The sequence below is a fragment of the Meriones unguiculatus genome, chromosome 14, assembly GCF_030254825.1.
Source record: "Meriones unguiculatus strain TT.TT164.6M chromosome 14, Bangor_MerUng_6.1, whole genome shotgun sequence".
Taxonomy (NCBI): domain Eukaryota; kingdom Metazoa; phylum Chordata; class Mammalia; order Rodentia; family Muridae; genus Meriones; species Meriones unguiculatus.
Window position 1 is genome coordinate 39,965,218 of NC_083361.1, and position 23,377 is coordinate 39,988,594.

Sequence of the window (23,377 nt, forward strand, 5' to 3'; positions counted from 1 at the left end):
GTATGAATTCTCGACATTCAGGTAACTAAAGCGAGCAACAAACTGCAAAAGAAATCAAGTCAAAACAACATTCGACTTGTGTGTGAGAAGTTACTCTTGTAAGATACCTAAATGAGACCTAAAGAAGTACATCACCACCAGACATGCCGACATAGAAGGGGGGAATCTCTCAGGTCCCCCACTCATAGACAGGGAACTACAAACAACTAAGGAACACCGATAGTAGGAGATGGTTCCCGTAATATTAAATACCAAGCTTTGAATGCGTAAACATACAAGTGGCAGCAGACTGACCGAACAAGTTGTGTTTATATATTTAGGTATAATTTCAGGAGGGATTAAAGGAAGGAAAGTGAAGCGAGAAATGATGTAATTACATTTTAATTTAAAAAATTTAAAAGATGTTTTCCTCTACCTAATGTTTCTCTTTCTGATCAATTTGTGATAAAATTCAAAACAGCAAGTTGGGGTCCATGTCTCTTGATGTGTAACAAGCAACTTAAAATACAATGCAGTGACATGGAAAAACTTTTATACTGTAAAAAAAAAATAGATTTCCAGAACAATAAGACAGATTTAAGCTCAAGAGAGTATGGATTTTTCACCCCTAAGGTCTTCTTGGTCACATATCTAGTCAACTAAGCTAACAAGACTTATGCTTAAAGGAAATAGTCTATCAGGAAAGCTAGCGTTTAGAGACGGGTCCAGTAACCACACTAGGTGCCTTTTTAGCAGCAGCATTAAAGAACTCTCCTGGTGCTGCTGGTTATCTACCTCCCAAGGCAGGCATTTGTCTATGAGGGATGTGATACAGGTTATAGCTCATCTGGACAGATGTCCCCTTCCTCCAGGGTGTAACTCAAGTTGGATGCACTGTGTTCCAGTACCTCACTCACTTCTCAGATCTCACCTTGACCCAGGATAGACCAGCGGTGAGATGCTGCCCACCCACCAAAGAGCGTTTACCCGACTACAATAGCCATCTGGTGAGGAGCAGGGGGTCCGGAACCTCTTTTCGAATTGTCTTTGTGTTCCACTCCTATAGCTACCAGTCTTCTATTAGGCCCAGCATGAGCCTAATTTTCAGAAAGGATGAAGAGAACTCAGGAGACCAGATCTCATCGATGCAAAATCACAAGAAGTTTATTTTAACTGTTGCGCAATGGGGTCACCCCTGCTGGTCAGCAAAGAGTGACCTTGGGTTTTTAAAAGACAAGGTGTGGGAATTTTGAGGCTGCAGTCTTGGCAATTCAGGAGTGGATGAGGAAGCTATAAAGTAAGATAATTGGTTAGTCTTAGGTGCTCAAGCTTGACCAGTCCTGCCAAGTGTGGATATGGCTGCAATTAAAGGCGGGGATGGTGGTGATTAGCTCATCCTTGAAGATCGGGGCTGTGGGCTTTTGAATGGAGGTCAGGGGCTACTCAGAAGAAGGACTGAGGCCATCTGGGTTGGTTGCTAAGAAACACTATCTCGAAGACAAGGGTCTGGTCATTCTTTTTGCTGAGTGAAGGTTGTTGCTGGTTCGCTTTTTTAGATCTGTCCTCACAGATGGCCAGGGTCACATTCCTTCCTTCTCTGGAAAGGTACTAAGAGGCTTTAGCTTAACCTGGATCTAAAACTCAAAACTATAGGCTTTAGAAGACATATAGTTTACAAAGTTAGTCTGATCATTACACTTCCACATTAATAACTGACTAAATCGCTCCTTTGATCTGGATCTGGTAGGTGAATGCTTTTAGGAGACTTTTTACAAGGCTTGAATTCAGCTTCTTCACTTTAAACCACTGCAAAACAAAACAGATCTACATGAATGTAAGCAGGGCAAGATTCCAGGGACATGAAAGGAGTCTGAGGTTCAAAAATTTTACTGTTAAGTTGCAAAGAAGTCATGTTAAACAAAGAAAATTTATTTCACAAAATTAAAAAGTTAAACATTTTCGTGAAGAAGATAAACATAAAATATTAGATACATTTAGCCACACACAGCTTTTCTTCTTAATTTTGTGCTAAAGCTTTTTGACTAACATTGCCTTGCATAGGAAACATCTGCTATCCACCTATCAGCACCTTAAATATTGGATGTTAGAAAATTCTTTTTAAAAATACAAATATTAATTCAGCACCCATTAAGAAATATATCCTATCCTCTTCTTATTATTTACTTTTCAACATAATATAAAAAATTTAAATGAGAACAAAGATTTTTCTACTGTGAAATAGATTTCCTTTTTCAAAGGAATCATTTCATATTTAGTGATGGAAGTCAGTAACTATTTCCAGTACAATCGCATAAAATACCATTTACTCAGATCTAGTACAGTCTTTAAGAGTGAGGTATAACACAAGCAGACAGACTATCTTATTCTATAATTATTTTCCTCGATAACATAATTAATAGTTGTGGGGCGATGGGTCCTCAGAATGGAAGAAGGGAGAGCCCAATCACTCAGTTTCTTAGGGCTTTTCCCACCCAGCAATAGACAATAAGCTTTCTTTTTGTTGTTGTTGCTTTTTGTCTTCAGTAGTAAGTTTCCATTTTTGTGGAAAATAGGCCATTTCCTCTCATATGAGCTGAATCCTTCTCCCCATTGCCCTGAAAAGAGCAGAGGAATATATGGAGTCCACTCTTACCCTAGCCAACCAAAAGTCATTCCTTTACTACAGCATAGAATCAGAGACCTCTTACAGCTAGAACCCCAAGGTAGGGCTCTACTGCAGCTATTGATGATGGAGACAGAGACCTATCCCTGCCATAGGAGAAGAACATAGATACCTTTAGACCAATGAAGAAATGAGGGGAGGGAGAGAGGCAATCATGAGGGGGTACATCCTAAACTCAAATAAAGACCTTCACCTTCCTAGGGCATGTGTTCTTCCAGATTTGTGGGTTCTTCTCTACCCAAGATGACTGCAATGATCCCAATAAACTTCACTCTGCTCTGGGCTGTCTTTTAGTTCTTTATTTGGAGGAGGAAAAAAGAACCTGCCTGCTCGCCACCATCAGTTGTCAACTTAATTTTCTCCTTACCAATAAGAAAATAAAAAATGAAAAAGAGATTGCCAAATTTTATGATGAAAAAATGCTCATAATAAAAAAAAAGACTTTACTATACAGCAACAAGGAAAAGATCAAAGGAATGATAACCCTTTGATGATAACAAAACAAACAAAAGCAACATGGTTTCAAATTAACATCACTAGTAACATGCTGGGAAATCTCATGTTTGAGACAATCACCTCAGGGAAGGATCGGCTATTGCACAATTTTCATTATTTTCAAATTGTATTTAAAGTATATTTACACTTAACCATAAACTCTGCATACCTGACAAGTTAGGTGAGTTAAAGAAAGCTCTAAAAGAAAAATCGGCTTCGTTCTTTCACTCTTCTCATCACGGAATTTCAGAGAGATAGCTTCTAAACAGGTGTCATTGCCCCTTGTTTAACAAACAGTTTGTCCTTGTTATTATAAGGATATTAGACATAAATTTTCGTGTGATAGTAAAGTTATAAATATTATTAGTATTTTAAGAAAAACGTTTGAAATTGTTTTCTTGCACCTCTAGATTTTAAAACATATTAGAAGCTAAGTGATCAAAAGTGTAAACAGAATAAAAAACATATCAATTGAGATGCAACTAAAAAGGCATCCTCTGTATGCTTCTCTGTGTGTGTATCAACATGTCTGTGTATGTGTGATATATACATATATATGCATACACACATTTATATATCAAATTATGACTTTTGAAAATTACTTGGAGAAGATAAGAAAATTAGTTACGTACTGTCTTAGTCGGGTGTCTATTGCTCTGAAGAGAAACCATAACCAAGCCAACTCTTATAAAATAAAGCAGTAAACTGGGAGCTTGCTTAAGTTTTAGAAGGTTGGTTCATTATTAAGTCCATTATCATCATAGTGGGAAGCAGGCGGCATGCACGATGCTGGGCAGTAGCTGAGTGTTTTACCTTCTAAACCACAGGCAGGCAGAGAGAGAGAGAGAGAGATCTGGCTTCTGGGAAATGGCATTCAGGCTTTTGAAACGTCAATCGAACCCCCAGTGATGCTCCTCCTCCAAGAAGGACACCACTCCTCCAAGACAGACACACCTCCAACAAGGAAACACCTCCTTCAACAAGGACACCTCCACCAACAACTATAATCTCCTAATCTTTCCAAATAGTTCACCATCTAGGGAATAAGCATGCATATATATGAGTCTCTGGGGTCTTTTTTGTTCAAACCACTGTACATATTGAGAAAAAAATCAGTCTTCAGTAAAGTAACACAGTAAAAATTGCAAACGTTTTAAAGCAGCATTTCTCAGATTGTAGTCCTTTGACCCGGAGAGGCCCGTGGGGACTTGACTGTGTACTCAGGAGATGAAACAGTGTTGGAAACTGTCCAGGCGGTGCTGGCAAAGCTGCACCTGCACCATCCTTGACACCCTCACCACCCAGTGTTCAGGACAGAGAGCTGTGTTCACCTAGGACTGGCCTGAATGAACTAATACGATAATTGGCCTTGCTTGAGATTGATATCCTGGTGAGTCATTCTCATGCCAGGTGTGATCAAATGGAAATATGCATAAAACATTGTGCCCTACACGGAAGCACAGTGGTGACGTTGATGAAAATTGCCCCTGTGATTTTAACTGAGACTGCAATTAGCTGACTTAATTTTCCATTAATACACCATTCCCATCTGAAAGAACAGATGAGAGAGATACCAACTACTAAAGTGAGGTGGGCCTACTCAAGGGACGGCCAGTCTTATGTTTTGCTTATTTCATATTTTGAAATTTGAAGTAAAAATTACAATTTGGAAAACACACTCCCACTACCATGAGACCAATGGTGCCCAAGTATTAAATATTAAAATTAATTTATTGAAATAAATTTATGCTAAATTATTAAATTGCAAAGATTTTTGAGATGGGGATAGTCACAGTCAGCCAGCTCTTTTCTATTATAGGAGTAAATGTGTCAAAAACTGGGAGAGCACGGGTGACTGGGTAATCAATATTCCTCTATGATGTGAGAACAGGAAAAGACCTTTAGAAAGACTACTAAGGTAGTCTTAATTAAGGAAGGTAATAGAAATGAATAGTAAATTCATTTGGTTTCTGATTCATATAGCAACTGGTTTTGAGGAACTGATTTGCAAAATTATAAGACATTTCTATTCTCTACCATTTTTAAAGATACGAGTTCTTTTTCTTTAAATATATGTATCAAAGTAGAGTTACTATTTTAAAATGATTTTAAATAATTTGGTAATAAATATTTATAGTACCTATAGTTTTTAGTTCCGTATCCTTGGCAAGGTATAACCCAGATTAACAAATGTCATCTGAAGTGCTCAAGCATTTTTTTTCAAACTATAAATGGACTCAGATAACAATTTACCAGAGAATATTTTTGTTACTCGGTTTTAGCAATGCAACCATAGACATGAAAACATTGATAATTATTTAGATTCTCTCTGTGTGTTCAATTTACATGCAAAAAAGCACATGAAAAATTAGTTTTCTCCAAGGGAGTCTCAGTGGGGATAAGAACCCATAAGGCCCCACGTGCAGCAGTAAAGGCCAACACAAAATGAACTCAACGGAGCCTTTGGAGGTTCTTTGTCTCACAATATTAAGTCAAAGTACCCAAACTCCTGCCCCCAGCTTTCAAGGTTTTTGTGTATATGTTATGGTTTCCTGTTCTTAAGGTATTCCTGTGTGTGTGTGTGTGTGTGTGTGTGTGTGTGTGTGTGTGTGTGTTACCATCTATATGCATTTACTGTGTGGTTTTTTTATTGCTTTTTTTGTTTGGTTGTTTTATCATATTCTGATTTTATTTTATTTTATTAGTATTCCAAATACACTTTTTTTTGTTTTCTAAGGAGAGACAGAAAGGGTATGAATCCTGATGGGAGAGGGAGGAACTGGGAGGAGTAGCGGGAAAGGAAACTGTAATCAGAATGTATTATATAAAAATATTTTCAATACAGGAAAGATACAAATGAAAAGCATATTGGATAAATGAAATGGCTGTGTGAGTCAGGCTGTGGAAGCAGGTCTGAAGCCTTAGCTACTCTGGAGGCTGAGGTCAGAGGCTTATACCTTAAGGCCTTCACAACTAAAGGGAGTTCAGGACCAGCCTGTGAAACCTTATCTCAAAATAAAAACACAATTGGGCTGACAATGTCAGGACAGTGCTTGAATGTTTGCCTAGCTGTAACCTCATGTCCAGAAGTGGAAAGAGATAACGTTAAGAAATTTATATACATATGAAATACCTTTAAAAACTTCAAGTCTCATGAAGGAATTAAAAATAACAGCTGCTATTGACCCAAGGTTTCATTTTGTTTTTTAGATAAAGATCCTGTGTGTACCAAGTAAATATAATGAACTAATATCATCATATGAGTGTCCATAAAGAAAAATTCTAGTAAGTAGCTAAGGTAACTTTCTTATGCCCTCCCAATCTTGTTTGCATTCTAGTAACTAAATAATTAAGGAACACTGGAGAGATGGCTCAGTCGTTAAGAGCACTGGCTACTCTTCCAAAGGACCTGGGTTATATTCCCAGCACCCACATGGTAGCTTACAACCACCAGTAACACTTGTTCCAGGGGGACTGATGCACAATTCTGGCCTCTACAGGTACTAGACATGCATGTGGCACACAGACATACATGCAGACAAACACTGATAGAGATAAACTAATAAAGATAAACATAAGATGCATTTTATAGTTTTCCAATAAGGCAACATTTCATTTTGAATATATGTATGCAACATTTATCTATCTATCTATCTATGTCCATTCATCCTTCAATATATTACGATTCACAGATAATGATAGACATGTTCTCATACATGAACATGTTCATATACTTTATGAGAGTATACAATGCAGTTTTTTAAAAGTTGATTGCTTGGGGAGGGGCATGCATGAAGAAGGGGGAGGGAGGGGGACTGAGAGGGAAGGAGGGAGGGGCCTATGGGGGAATACAAAGTGAATAAAGTGTAATTAATAAAATAAAAAAAGTTGATTGCCAAATTTATATACATTTATAAGAATCTTCTTGTCTAGCAATACCACTCTTAAAACACCAGTTTCATAATTCCAAACCTTGTGAAAGTATTTAGCCACAATCATGTTTCTTATACTATCATATGTCATAAGTTTCATAACAAAGTTAGTTAGATGTAAAAATCTAAAATGCATGATAAAGTAGTGAGCTTTTATTAATACTCTGTGAAAAACTTTAGGGCAGTTTGTTAAAGTGTATATGGTTTTATGGTGTGAGAGAAAATGGAAAGCAATTTGGGATAATCAGTTCTCTTGGTTCTGACCTGGGCTGTTGAGGCTGAACAGTGTCTATCTCCTGCATAAACAGCCACGTCCTTGAAATGCCCTCCTTCTCTTCCTAAAGAGTCATCGTTAGCTCAGGTTTGAAATGACTGTTAATTCTGTTGTGCCCTAGTATTTGATTCACGGCACCATGATTCTGGATTAATAGTACTGAAATTTCATCCAGCTTTAATAACTATACGGAAATACAAGTGTATAAAAAGAAATGGTCAGAAAAGAACGTAAAAATAGGATATGTTGTTGTTTTAGGGTAGTCGGATTATTGGTTAATTTTTAAAGTAAATTTTTATGTCATTTTTGATAAGGAAATAACAGAAAGGAAAATATGGATCTAAATGATCCTGACCCCATATTTACCACCTAGATTGTGGACTTCTGTCTTTGTCAGGACATCATGAAGTGCCCCAATGTCAAAGCAAGGACAAAACACCCTTTGCCTCCTGGTGTTCTGGGAAGTGATATGGAGAGCACAGGCTTCTGTCCCCACCTTGTTGTTATGAGACTTCCCTGACCTCACTGGGGAAGCATGCGGGAAGGCCTGATGGAACCCTGAGCCTTCCACCAAAACCCAGTGGCAAGGTCACTTCTGTGATGGTGTCAGCATAGGTGACATGGGGCACATCAGTGAAGTACCTCTGCCTTTCACATGGTGTCACATCAGTACCATGGTGAGCCAGACTTCGCATGCTTCTTAGATGTGGATAAATGCTGTGTAAAAGATCTGCGCTTAGATACCACTTGGAAACAGCAAAGGGCACCCTTTATTCCTGTCATGAATAGTCAAGGTTTGAGATAAAGCACAACATTTAAGTAAGACTGAAACTTTCATAAAGTAATACACAGAAATCCAGGTTTTAGAATGGGATCCCTTACATCAATAACCAGGCAACCTGACTCTGAATGAATAAGACAATCAATAAATCCAGCACCAAGACATCAGAACTATATAACATTTTACATTAGACTTTGTTTAAAAAACGCTTTACTGAAAATTGCAAACATTTTCGAAGTAAATAAAAGGGGTGAGGGCTGCAAGAGATCTTCTGCAAGAATTAGAGAGGATGTGGAAGAAGCTTTAAAAGATTAAATAAGATATTACAGGTAAAAACAATCACCAAGTCAAACTACAACAGACTGCTTCAGTAGCAGAATGGGAAGGGCAGAGGCTGGATAAAAAACAAAAACAACAACAAAAAACTATTCAGTCCAAATAACAGGAACTTAACTTAAAAATCAGGATACAACACAGATCCTTGGGCACTCAAAGGATGAAAAAGACTCAGATATGAGACTCATGTTGGAATTACCCCCCAAAATTAAAAGCTCAATTATTTATTTGCTAAAGGTTCTAGCAGGCATATCCAAACTTCAAGTTTAGGCTACAGGGGTCCCAGGATAGCTTTCAGTGTGGGCCTACACATATGTGGACTACAAGATTATTATACAGCATCAGCAGCTAAAACTCCTGCATGTAATGGATATTGTTTTAAATAGCCTAAAACAGAAGTACTACATAATTATATCACTATTCACAGCCTCATGCCCTTTACACACACAGACACACAGATAAACACAAACACACACTCAGAGAGACAGAGACAGACAGACACATACAGAAACATATACACACAAGTTGACAAAACTGACATCTACTGATGGTACAAATATTCTGCAGACTTTGTAAAGGAGAGTAATTCTTCAATTTGATAAAGAACCAAGTGAAACCCCACGGCTAGGATCATATGCCATGCTGAAAATCTTCAAGTTTCTAGGTGAGACCAGTCAAGCCTGTTCTTTCTCATCAGCCCTTTTCAACATTCTCACAGTTTAGGGAGTCAAAATTAACAAGGAGATGCATGAATGTCTTAAGATCAGAAATTACAAAAATAAAGCCCTTTTAGTTATGAGTGGATAGATGTGGAAAACCCAAAAGAATCGACCATACATGAAGGAATAATCACCTTTAGCAAAGTCATGGGGTACAAGGCTATTTGCTTTTCTATGTAGTGGAAAACAAAACAAGTAGAATTTGAAGCTAAGAACATAATACCATTTTATTAGATAACATAATATCAGGAACACATCTTTTGAGATTGGGTGATAGGATCTACATACAATAGTCTGAAGGATGTATTTGGAGACTTTCTTCAGGACCTTCTCGTAATGAGTCTCCATGCATAAGAAGATGGTATACGCTGTTAAACAAGCCAAACAGCCTTCAAGATATGACTGGCCCCCAGCTTCTCAGGTTCCGCATAAAGGTTATTTAGCGTTCGAACTGTCTCTTCAAACTGCTGTCTATCAATCCTGTTCTCCAGCTCCGCGGGGAACTTGGTCTGGAACTGGCAGCGCGTGCCACTGCTGTAGTCTCGCTGAATGAACACCTTCCCGGACACCGGCGCCTGCTGAAGCCTCATGGCGAGGACAGGACCCGCCGCTCTGCGAGTTCGGGGATGACACGGGTCAGACCGGCCCGGAGCTGGCTAAGCGTTTATGTTCATGCGCATTACCTCCAAGTGTCGGGGGCTGTTGTGTGTGTTGCTTGTTCACTACACAAATAAGTAAGCACAATAAGTAAATGCCATGAGTATGCCTGGCCCTGCTCTGTGTGTAATAATCAAGTGTGCTAAGCACTTCACTCTAGTTTTGTTACAAATATAACTTAGGAAAAAACTGATAGGAATACTACTGTTTGTTGCTAATTTGTCATCTGCTCATAAACCCTGACTCATAGCCTCCTTACACACAGTATCCAGGGCTCAGAAATCTTTTGATCAACGTAAGTAAGCTTTGGCTTCCACATAACTTGCAAGTTGAAGTCATTATTCTTTATCTCTCACTCTTCATTATCTCTCACTCTTAGTATTGGGATCACTTATGTCCTATCTTTTGGGAGTTTTGAGAGCACTGTATTTGGGAGAAAGTTAAGAAATAGAAGAATGAATGAAACAGTTAAAAGTCTAACTTTTAGAGATATTGTAGGTGCTAATACTGGATTTAATCTTTTAGATTTAATTTGTTTTCTGGGCCTTGGCCTTGTAGCTATTCAATAAACCCCATAGATCTGTGTAATAATTTAATTGTATAAATCTCACTTGTTCCTTTAAAGCCTATACTAGTCTGTATGCCTTTTAAACATGTTGCAATAACGTTGCTGAAATATTAACACATTAGTAAAACTTTTCTTAAATAAAAAAAAAAAAACAATAGTCTGAAGGAAGGAATTGAGAATGAAATACATGGAGACAGTAGCATTGAGAGACTACATAGTGTTCTTGATGTGAGACCTTTGTATCATGATCTATAGGTCAGGGAGATCCTAGTAAATCCTCATCAAGTTATTATTTGGTTATGAAAAAGCTCATTTTAAATTTTATACGGGAAGAATAGAGAGTAGAAACAACATGATAGAGAAAAGACAGAAGCCAGAGTACTGTCATGTCACTGTCACTTCCTAACGCCAAGCCTTACTGAAAGGCAAGCAAGGCAGTGAGATCGGAACATGGACAGACAGTCCGACATGATCTTCACTAAAGAAGTAAACTCACATCTTTCAAGCAGCCGAAGAAGTTTAATATCAAGCAAAGACCATTCTCTCAGCAAATAGTGCTAGATACCTGGCCATTAACCTTTATGCTCCACAAAAGCTGAATCACAGGCATAAGTATACAATGAAAAACTATAAAATCCACAGATAAAAAAAGTAAGCCTGAACACAGGGAACTTCCCAGAGACTCATACTCCAACCAAGGACTATTCATGGAGATAACCCAGAACCCCTGCACAGATGTAGCCCAGGGCAGTTCAGAGTCCAATTGGGTTACATAGTAATGTGAAGAGGGACTGCCTCTGACATAATCTGATTGGCCTGCTCTTTGATCACCTCCCTCTGGGGGGGAGCAGCCTTACCAGGCCATAGTAGAGGACAATGCAGCCACTTTTGATGTGAACTGACAGACTAAGATCAGAAAGGAGAGGAGAACCTCCCCTATTAGTGGACTTGGGGAGTGGCATGCAAGCAGAGGGAGAAGGGAGGGTGGGATTGGGAGGGGAGGAGGGAGGGGCTTATGGGGGGATGCAGAATGAATAAAGTGTAATCGATGAAAAATTTAAAAAAAAGTAAGCTTGACTGGCTGAAGTGTAGTAAGGCCACTTTAGATGTGACATCAAGAGCCAATGTCTCCAAATAATACTTAATACCTGAACTTAGGTATAGTTAGAAATTTCTGCTTAATGCGAGAGAGGAGAGAGAGAGAGAGAGAGGAAAAGAAAAATACTTTGAAAAGGATAATGGATAGACTGGAAGAAATGATTGTCAAATCATATCTGAAAACTACCTTAATATGAGACCCTGGTGTGGGCATTGATGATGGGAAACTTTAGCCACAGAGATTTTGGGGAACTACCTTTTGCTGAGATTTTCTGTGAACTGGACATCACTTCATTGCATTTTAAGTGTAAAGGTGAAAAGCATGGGGCTGGAGAGATGGCTCCGTGATTCCATTGCTAGCACCCACGTGGTGACACACAACCATCTGTAGCTCCAGTTCCTGGGCTCTGACACTTTCTTCTGGCCTTTGGAGGCGCTAGACATGCTCATGGTGCACAAACATATACAAGCAAACGCCCATAATATAAAACTAATATTTTATTTTTCTGAAAATGATGCAAGCCATGGTAATCAGAAATCATAAGAATCAGAAAAGAATATGTTCTAAGCACGGTTTCCCACACCTATAACCCTAGTACTACTGAGGCAGAGTCAGGAAGTTCAAGGTCATTTCTTGCTACATATTGAGTTTGAGACCACTCTGGGCTACAGGAGACCCTGTCTTAAAATAAAAATAAATAAATAGATAATAAATGTTCCATTTACTGATAATTTTATTTATGTCACACACTATTCTTGACAAAATTAAATGACACTCCCTCTTCTCAAGGTTCGAGTATAATTACAGAAAAGGAGCTCAATGATGACAAGGGAACAGTAGGGTAGCTGTACATAGGGACTCACAGTAGCAGTGTCAACATGCACAAAACATATGTGGGCTCAAGCCAGATAAAATCCCAGCATGGAGAGAGGAGGTGGTCATGAAATCCCTTCCCTAGCCAAGGAGCTATTGGCTATTGTTAGCCACTGTAAGAGGGAGAGTCAGTTCTCTCAAAGAGGTAAAGATGACCATGATTCGGTAGAAGGCCACACGTCTAAGATATTTGGGTAGCACAAATTGGTCTTCTAAAAAATATACTTATCTTAAAGAAAGGCTCAACATCATTAGCCATTCGGGAAATGCAAATCAAAATGACCCTGAGATTTCACCTTACACCCATCAGAATGGCCAAGATGAAAAACTCAAGTGACAACACATGCTGGAGAGGCTGTGGAGAAAGGGGAACCTTCCTCCACTGCTCATGGGAATGTAAACTTGTACAACCACTCTGGAAATCAATCTGGAGCTTTCTCAGAAAACTAGGAATAGTGCTTCCTCAGGATCCACCCATACCACTCCTAGGCATATATCCAAAAGATTCTCAAATACACAATAAGGACATTTGCTCAACCATGTTTGTAGCAGCCTTATTTGTAATAGCCAGAAGCTGGAAACAGTCCTGATGCCCCTCAACTGAAGAATGGATGCAAAAATTGTGGTTCATCTACACAATGGAGTATTACTCTGCAATGAAAAATAAGGAAATCATGAAATTTGCAGGTAAGTGGTGGGACCTGGAAAGGATCATCCTGAGTGAGCTGTCCCAGAAGCAGAAAGACACACATGGTATTTACTCACTCATATAGACATATAACATAGGATAAACCTACTAAAATCTGTATATCTAAAGAAACTAATCAAGAGAGAAGACCCTAACTAAAATGCTCAATCTCCATCCCAAAAGGCAAAGATGATAGACATCAGAAGAAGAAGAAAACAGGAAACAACCTAGGATCCTGCCACAGAGGGCCTCTGAAAGCCTCTGCCCTACAGACTATCAAAGCAGATGCTGAGACTTATGGCCAACTGTTGGGCAGAGTGCATGGAATCTTGTGTAAGAACTGGGAAATAGTAAGATCTGGAGAGGACAGGAACTCCACAAGGAGAGCAACAGAACCAGAAAATTTGAACACAGGGGCTTCCCAGAGACTCATACTCCAACCAAGTACCATGCAATGAAATAACCTAGAACCCCTGCCCAGATGTAGCCCATGGCAGTTTAGTGTCCAAGTGGGTTACATAGTAATGGGAAGAGGGACTGCTTCTGACATAATTTGATTGGCCTGCTCTTTGATCACCTCTCCCTCAGGGGGGAGCAGCCTTACCAGGCCACAGAAGATGAGAATGCAGCCACTCCTGATGAGATCTGATAGACTAAGATCAGAAGGAAGGAGAGGAGGACCTCCCCTATCAGTGGACTTGGGGAGGGGCATATGTGAAGAAGAGCAAAGAGGGTGGGAGGGAGGGGCTTATGGGGGAATACAAAGTGAATAAAGGCTAATTAAGAAAATAAAATAAAAATTAAATATATATTTATTATTTATTATAATTTATTCACTTTGTCTCCTGGCTGTAGACCCCTCCTTTGTTTCCTCCTAGTCCCACCCTTCCTTCTTCTTCTCCCCCCTCTCTTATGCCCCTCTCCTAGTCCACTGATAGAGGAGGTTCTCCTCTCCTACAATCTGACCTAGTTTATCATGTCTCATCAGGCCTGGCTACAAACTGTCCTTTTTTATTTTTTTTATTTTTTTTTATTAATTACACTTTATTCACTTTGTATCCCCCCTGTGGTTCCCTTCCTCCTCCCATCCCAATTCCCCGTGCCTCCCCCCTCTGCATGCATGCCCCTGCCCAGGTCCACTGATAGGGGAGATCTTCTTTTCCTTCCTTCTGATCCTAGTCAATTAGGTCTCATCAGGAGTGGCTGCCTTGTCTTCTGTGGCCTGGTAATGCAAACTGTTCTTTATGGAGAAAAAAATTACAAAGTTGGGTAGGCAGGGAAAGGGTGTGGATTGAAGAAGAGTTGGGAAAGCAGGATGAATATGTTCAAAACCTGTTGCATGAAAGTCTCAAAGAACTAATTACATGATAGATAGATAGATAAATAGATAGATAGATAGATAGATAGATAGATAGATAGATAGATAGATAGATAGATAGATAGGTAGGTAGATAGATAGATAGATACATACATACATACATAAATTAAATGAATGCATAGTTTGTGAGAATGGAAAAGGCAGTCCAACAAGTAACTAGCAATGCCTTGAGTTTTAAATAAAAAAATGATAAGTTGCATAATTTATTTTCATTTACTTCAGTAAGGTAGGGATATTATTCTCATCATTTTATAAATGAGGCATTTTATACATGAAAGGTTAAGTGGCCAGGGAGCTCATACCAAAACTATCTGCACCTGCACTGGGGATTGAATCCAGAAGCTGACCTTCAATTCTCTGTTGGTCACTGTTACAAATTGAATGGATACAAATCTTGCCCTTAGTTCCTCCCCTGTGGTCGTACACCTAATGGATCCATGACTTTTTTACTCTCCTATTGCTTTACTGAAGCTCCTTTCCTTGCTTAGGGGGAAGCATTGAAAGTGTTTGCGTTTCTCTCACTGTTGCAGGCCTATGTGGTGGGACGAAGAGTCAACACCAAGCTAACAAGCCCAAGTCAGCAAAAAGCAAACTTGTTCTCATTCCCTCTCAGATTGCGGCTGTCATCAGCACAACAGCATGGAGAAGGAGAGATGGATATGTTTGTAGAGTTCCCGGCTTGGAGCTACTACAACTGTCCTTACCTCAGGGCTCTCATCTCATCATGCATCTCAATTTACACAATTTGGCAAATAACAACTTCTGTATTTATCAGAATAAATCACCACTCATCTATTACTCTTTAAGGATTCCAAATAGTTCCTGTCAAATGCTATTAGCCAGAGAATCCTTCACCGACAACTTTTCATTGTTGTGGACAAACGCCGCCGCTCCTTTTACAGCAAAGTCAGTTAGAACACATTTTCCAGCTTATAAGGGACTGATAATACTTGTTGGTGCATTGAATATGGCTTCATTTTCCTCACAAGTGTGCAAAGACTCATCTCTGTGGTCAGCACCAGCAATGGCTTTGCGTTTTGTATTAGGCAGATGAGACTAACTAATGGGAAACATTGTAATGACCTTAAAATCAGCAGATACTTGTCATTTTAGCTAGTGAGACTGCATTGCAATAGACAGAGCAGCACAATAATGCTCACCGTTAGCTGAGACACCGTGAATCCCACCATCCAAGCAACACACAACATTTTGATCACTGATTAGACGATAGTTTACACCTTCATTCTACCACTAGGTAACGGTGGCAAATCATGTCATTATTACTCAATATATAATTTTTCTTTACTTTGTTTTCTATCTACTTTCAAATCAGGTCCATTCTCATACAACTGATACTTGAATAGTATAAAGATTTAAGTAGAATATCAGTAAAGTTCAACCCCTCATACAGAATTCCCTCCTTCATGAACTAGGGCTACTACACAGTAACAAGTATCTACTTCCACACAAATGTCCAAAATGTAATCCCCCCATCTGTTGTCCTTCTGTCTACTGAGACCAACATCTTTCTGCTGTTTTACACCTGTGTATCTGCTAGGGCTTAGGTGACTGAAAGAATAAACAGGAACCATGGTCTATTTCAGTCACCTAAGCCCTAGCAGGTGCACAGGTGTGCCGAGCTGTGCTTCAGTGGTGTCATTCTTTTGGATTCTAGCTGCATGGTGGAATCAATAGCTCACTTTGTTGCTGCATAATATATACCCACATGGATTAATACAAATGTGCTTACTATTCCCTCCTAAATGGGACATTGAATTTTTCCACTATTTAGCTATTGTAGACACTGTGACCAATGATATTGATGTGCAGTTTCATTTCTGACAGGAAGGAAGCTGTATGTTTCACATTTTAAGAAATCTCCCTCTGACAGCTTTTCTTTTTTGTTTCTGTTTTTTTTTTTATTTGTTTGTTTTGTTTTCTTTGAAACAGGATTTCTCTGTGTAGCCTTGGCTGTCCTGGACTTGTTTCGTAGACTAAGCTGGCCTCAAACTCACAGAGATCTGCCTGCCTCTGCCTCCCCAAGTGCTGGGATTTCAGGCGTGCACCACTGTGACCAGCTCCCAACAGCTTTTCAAAGTATAGTACATTACATTGCCAAAGCTACTATGTGAATGGTGGTCATTTCAGAGGCTGGTCAATACTTGGCATGGAAGCTGAAGAATGGCTTAGTAAGGCAAGTACCTGCCACCCAATCATAGGGGCCTGATTTAGGGAATCCCTAACACAAGTTAAATACTGGGAGTTGCAGTTTATATCTGTAATCCTAGCAAAGGAGGGGAGTGGATCCAAGGAGTTGGATGGACAGCTAGGCTAGCCAGTCCCTAAATAATAAGTTTAACTAAAGAATCTGTCTCAAAAAGTAAATGGAGAGCAACCAAGGAAATACCTAGTATCCATCTCTGACTTTTGTGGACTCATACACATGTACCCATATGAACACTTACATACACACATGAGCACATATGTACAATATCATACATGCACATAGGCACCAAAAATACTTGACATGATCGATCTTTTCCATTTAGATAGCCTAGAAAGCATTTTTCTACATTTAATTGTAACAATAATGTTTGGCATCTTCACATCTTAGCTATTCGCATATCTTATTTGAAGAGTGTCTATTCAAATTTCGACCATTTATTTGTTGTTGTTGTGGTTGGATTTGGGGAGATACTTATATATTTCAAAAATACCAACTTTTTTTTTTTTACCAGATGAGTAGTTTTCAGATAACTTTTCTTACCCTTGGCATATATTGAGAGTATTTTAAATAGTAGAAGTTTTTCAAATTAGCAGACTTTACTGAAAAAGTGATGCCTTCACAAATATAAGAGAAGGAAGAGAGAATTTTATTTACAGGGTATTAATAAATAAAATTAAATTAAAATTTCTCCTTCGACTTTGTCCTTATCATCTGCATCCTTGTTAAAAGAGTCATTCTTTCACATTTCGATTTCACTCACAGGTGCTGGCTCCTCCTGTTCTGAGACCTGATGTTCTCAAACGGTGTGTGACAGGTGCAGCCCTTTCCATGGTTGTGCTCAACAACCAAGTCACAGCGTTGTTGTCTCCCTGTCTCTTATGTCCTTGTGAATCTAGATGCCACTTCAACCTCCCCTGATTTCTACATCTTTCTGATGCTGATTTTAGATCTCAATGTGTTCATTCATTTGCCTAAGCCTGCTTCCTTCTCCCTTTTCCCTCCATTCTTCCCTTCATTTTCTTATTTCCTTTCTATTTATATTTAGTAACCATTTGCGTATCTTTATGAGAAAAGGTTAGTGATAAACACCTGGAATCCGTGAGCAGATTTCATGCAGTCCTTGTCTTCTCTTTGGGAGCTCTCAGGTCATGTTTTCTGAAATGCTGGCTATTGAACCCGAGGACTTGCATACGCTAGGAAATTTCTCTATGACAGAGCTACATCCCCAACCTTCAATTTTTAAAATAAAAATTATTGTGCATTACAAGGGAGTAACAACTTGCTAAGGTTCCTTAGAGAAATAGCACGGTATACAACCCAAGAAAGATATAGGTGTTGTTCTAGAGAACCCTAATTTTTCACCAGTAAGATCAGGGATATTTTTATTATGTTGTGACACTTCATCCGACCTCAGGGCCTCTCCTTTCCTGTGGCACAGACACTGTTATTAGTTTGTAGCTGGTGGTCTCTAGTGGCCCAACCTGGCCCATAGCTTCCTGAAGCCTGAACTGCCCATAAGCCCATCTATATGATAAGAGCTTTCCGGGCCAGCGTCTTACTGGTAGTTAACATTACATAACACACACTTCAGTGTGAAACAGTTCTAAATTGATTCCACAGTTTTTACTGTCCTACTGCAGTTTGAATTGAGTATAAAAATAGCTAGAGGTGAGAGAACACATTTAATTAAATTTTGTATGCATCTGATGCTGTGTATAGAAACATCACCCAAGGGTATAGATTTTTATAATGAGCCTTCTTTCTTTGACTCCCTCCGACTTCCAACCCCATTTGAAGGTCTGTGCTGAAAGGCCAGATTCTCTTTTTTTTACTTTCAATTTTACAATAGGATTTCTTGCAAAAAGGTACATTGGTCCCACTTGCTATTAGCACAGCAGGGTCCATTTTCATCATGCTTTGGATCTCGCTGTTCCCCTGAACTGCTGGAACAATTTCTGACTATCTTAATGAGGCTCAGCACCCCAGCCCTGATGTCAATGTAAAGATATTTCTAAAGGGTTCAAGCAGTGTCTAGTAAAGAAGTTATTCAGTGCCATATTGTCAGTAAACATAAATATTTCCCACAACCTAAGCAATGACCTTGAATCTACCCAATGAATTAAGTCAGGGAAAGTAAATAAGGCTTTGTTTCCATTGATCACCAAGAACAAGTAAAGGTGTATATGAGGCAGTTCCATGGTAATTCATTCTCTCTTTGTCTACCCCAGTGAGTTCACTTTCCTTTTGATTTTATCTTTTGAACTTAACTTTTTCACTTATACACATCACCCTAGAAGATAAGAGAGTCCGATTTAGGGGAACTGAAGCATTTCTTTTCTTTCTACTTCTTTTCCCCTCCATGGTCGTGTGTCCCAGCTGGGTGCAAGGATTTTGCTGTGCTGTCTTCCCCACCTGCTGTTGATGGTGGGACATTTTCACTCTTCATTATTTGCTGGCATTGGACAGTCTTCACCACAGATTAAACAGCTCAGTCTCAAATCTGTGTGCCAAAGTGCAAGGGACTAGAGAGATAAAACAAAGACGGGGGGAGAATTCTGACCTGTCCTCCAAGCTTAAACTACTTAAAATGGGAAAGGAAGTTGGCAGGGACCCATTTTTAATGAAGTCTCTTTCTTCCTAGTTACGCTTTAGGTAAGGCTTTATGGAATTCCCTTTGCATGTAAATTCCCAGCGGGAGGGCTATTGCTGCTAGAATATTGTCTAAATGTTCATTTTCCCCCCTGAATTATAACAGAGGCCTGTTCTGGGTAGTCTTTGCTAATAATAATTTTATTTTATTACTTTCCAAGGACAGGCTGACTTTGTAGTCTAAGACAACTTAAGCTGAATGGGGGTTATTAAAAGACATGGCTGGCATAAAGGTGCCTGGAAGACCAGAGCCTGAGGATGGGGAATGGAGCTAGGCAGGGAAGTGTAGAGCAGCCAGCTTCCTGGGTAGTCTGAGGGTCAGAGCTCTGACTGCCCTCTTGTGCAGAAATGCCTGAGTCTCTTAGGTTGTCAGTCTCAGGCAGAGTGTCTAACTGCTCACTGAAGGCTGTCCCACATGCTCTTAGGGACTGGAGCATAGGCATGATTAAGAGCTTACACAGTGGGAACAGGTGCTCAGTTCTGATGTTGGGGTCTTTGTATGAGAAGTAAAAGTGTTTGCAGATAAGCACATTGTGTGTGTGTGTGTGTGTGTGTGTGTGTGTGTGTGTAGGTAGGTAACAATAAAGAAATAGATCTTCACTAGAAGAGCCAGAAATGGGAACTAGGATGTCTGGCTTAGAGCCCACAATCATGAACAAAGAAAAACATACTTCTGGTAGTAAGATTCCTCCTCTCTAAGGATAATGAAGGAGATAAAAGACTTTTTTTTGTAGAGCCTAAGCTCTAAATAAATAGGAAAAACTAAGTTCGGGATTTCCAAATAAGACTTCATTTTACCAGATAACAAAAAAAAAAAAAAAAAAAAAAAAAAAAAAAAAAGACCTGTTTCTAGTTTGCTTCCTTGTTGTGTAGATGGGGTAAGGAGGTCTTGCTATGTAGTCCAGGCTAGCCTCAAACTGTGGTCTTCCTCCTGCTGCCTCCACATTTCCGGGGTTAAAGGTATGTACTGTCAGAACCTGTCAGTACTTACAAACCTGTTCTTTTTGAAGGTGTGTGTGTGGGGGGGGGGGGTGCATGCATGTGGAAGCTCACAACCGTGGCCAGGAGAAGGTATTGGGTCCCTTGAGCAATAGTTCTAGGAAGCTTTGAACTGCTCAGCTTAGGTTCTGGGAGCCAAAACAGGGCTCTAAAAAGCAGCAAGCATTCTTAAGAATTGAGCCATCTCCCCAGCTCTGGGAACCAGTATCTTACTAGACTCCTTTCTCAGTCATTTTGCTCCTGTGTTTGTGTGGTGGAGTGGTGGGACTAGACAATTCATACTGTTTGAAACCCTGAGTACCTGGATTTTCTGTATCAGTCCTCCTATCCTCCCAATTTATTATATGAATTTTCTGCCAGGTATAGGAGAGCAGGGAGTTTAGGGCTGGCAAGAAAACGAGTGTGATCTGCACTGTCTCCTATCAACACACAGCCTGGGATGAGCCGTCACTACTTAGTTAGTATACATGGTTCTTGATGGATCAATTATATAAATCGAAAGTACTCACTAATGAGTCCAGTGGTTTTCCGCTTTGGTATTTACAAACAAACCCAACAAAGAGAAACAAAACATGCTCCAATAGTAACAGCCAGGAAATGGAAAACACTTTGTAGGACAAGAGACAGGACAACCAATAACGGCAGATCACAATGGAAGGCGACTATAAAATAGAGTAGGGAAGGAGGGTCTGGTCAAGGTTCCTCCCTTCAGTGCTCTGCGATTCTGAGAGTTTACAAAGAGATTATACTTCCGCTTTTAAAACTGCTCCAACATGTAAGTATGGAATGGAATGGAACTGGACCACTAGACTAGAATGCTACATTTCAGTGATTTAAATGACTGAATTATTCTCCTCTAAGTAAAGTAGAAACAGACGGGAATACTGAGACTATCCATAGAAACAGAAAAGAGGAGATAAATTTAAAAAAAAGGTAACTAGCATTTAATCTTTATAATTTTAAAATTGTTTTAACTTGCAGCTTTATGGTCTGCATTGTGTTTTATTAGCACTTGTGTGTCACACACGATGATCGAGAGAGTCACTGTTGTCAATCTTTCAGTTGTCCTGCTCATGTTATATCTTCTAGCACTGCTGACCTCAGTGCTGGAAGACTTGACAGAGGTTGCAGAGCTATGGGTATGGCACTAGGATTTTAATCTCTATCTCAGCGGGCACTCTGTGATTGAAAGTACATCAGGGACTCTGCAGAACTCAGTGAAGCACCCAGTATTAGGACCCACCATGGTGTTCCTTATTCAGGGAATCTGTAAGAAGACCCCTCAATTCTTTCTAACAAATGCACAGACTGTGCCTAAAACTGCTTAGAGGCCACACTCTGAAAACCATGTGTAAACATGGTGTTTTGGCAGAGGATCTAAGAACTGTAATTCAGAGTTTTTAAAACACTTAAATAAAATTTGGATAACTGAAGGCACAGGCTAAATTTGTTTTTTGAACTTTAAAATTATCTACTTTGATGACAATAGCAGAAAACTCAGGATCACATGATTGACTATGAACATCCCTCATCCTGTTGCCCCCTTTGAAACAACAAGTGACCCTTCTGCAATCTGAAGTGTTTATCTGCTCTGTCAGGCTCTTAATAATAATAGAACAAGTGTCATTCATTTGTGTTATTAAACTTAATTATTCAACACATTTTACTTTTTCTCCAGCAAATATTTTATTTATATTAGCTGTTGAAATTCTAGAGAACATACCTGATTAAGTTAGGCTGGTAGCAGGGGAAAAAATAGAAGAAACCGATTATCACGGCTCATGCACACTACAGTGCTTTATTCCCAAGTGTGTGCTTCTAATCTATGAATTTATATGCTGCTATACTGTGTATGTGAAAGCTAACACTATCTCAAAATCATTTTGAGCTCTTAACACACATTGGATTATCTAACCACCACAGCAATATTTTACAGATATGAGGCAGAAAAAAATTACAAAACTAGACTAAATTCTTTAGATAGTATCCTAGATTCATGTCTGTTGCTATGATAAAATATCTTGAAAAGGGAAATAGGCTTAGCTCAGCTCAAAGTTCCAGATTACAGTCCAAAGCAGGAGGACTGAAAGACTGACAGTAGTAACTTGATCGTTGTACATGGCACACACATGCTGATAAAACATATTGCAGACAAGGAAGCTATACAATGAAGCCATGGCAGGAACAGGAAGCAGCTGATCTCATCACATCCAGAGGAGAGGGAAAAATGAATGTGTGCATGTTTACTTGTGCTTAACACTTCTCTACAATTGTGTGACCCGAGACTCAAATGCCACTGACCGTGGGCAAGTCTTCTCAACTCAATTAGTGCAATCAAGATGGTTCCCTACAGCCGTGCCCATAGGACAACCTGATTTAGACCATAGTCCCCTGACAGTCTCTTTGAAAGGGATTCACTACTATGTCAAGTTGATAAATAAAATCATCACTCGCTGGTAATACCTGGTAAATCAGGAAGATATTTGTACCCAGGCTACCTGGTGTTCTTCTTTTAGGTTTTTTTATTTGTTACAAATTATTCACCTTGTATCCCAGCTGTAGACTCCTCCCTCTTACCAATCCCTCCCTCCCTCGATCTTCTCCACCCACTTCTCCCCTTCCCCAGTCCACTGATAGGGAAGGTCTTCCTCCCCTTCCATTTGATCCTAGCCTACCAGGTCTCATCAAGACTGTCTGCATTGTCTTTCTCTGTGGCCTGGTAAGGCTGCTCCTCCCTCAGAAAGAAGTGATCAAAGAGCCAGACACTGAGTTCATGTCAGAGACAGGCCCTGTTTCCCTTTCTAGGCAACTCACTTGGACACTGAGCTATCTGTGCAGGGGTATTAGGTTATCTCCATGCATGGTCTTTGGTTGGAGTATCAATCTCAGAAAAGACCCCTGGGCCCAGATCTTTTGGTTCTGTTGCTCTCCTTGTAGAGCTCCAGACCATTCCAGGTCTTTCTATCTCTTCCTTCTTTCTTAAGATTCTCTGAACTCTGCCCAAAGTTTGGCTATAAGTCTCAGCATCTGCTTTAATACT

The 23,377-nt window shown here is 39.6% G+C and overlaps 1 pseudogene; it reads right to left on the reverse strand.

Annotated features, from left to right (window-relative positions):
• Window positions 1–1,695: 1,695 nt before the first annotated feature.
• Window positions 1,696–9,851, reverse strand: LOC110562791 (golgin subfamily A member 7-like; annotated as a pseudogene).
• Window positions 9,852–23,377: the final 13,526 nt, after the last annotated feature.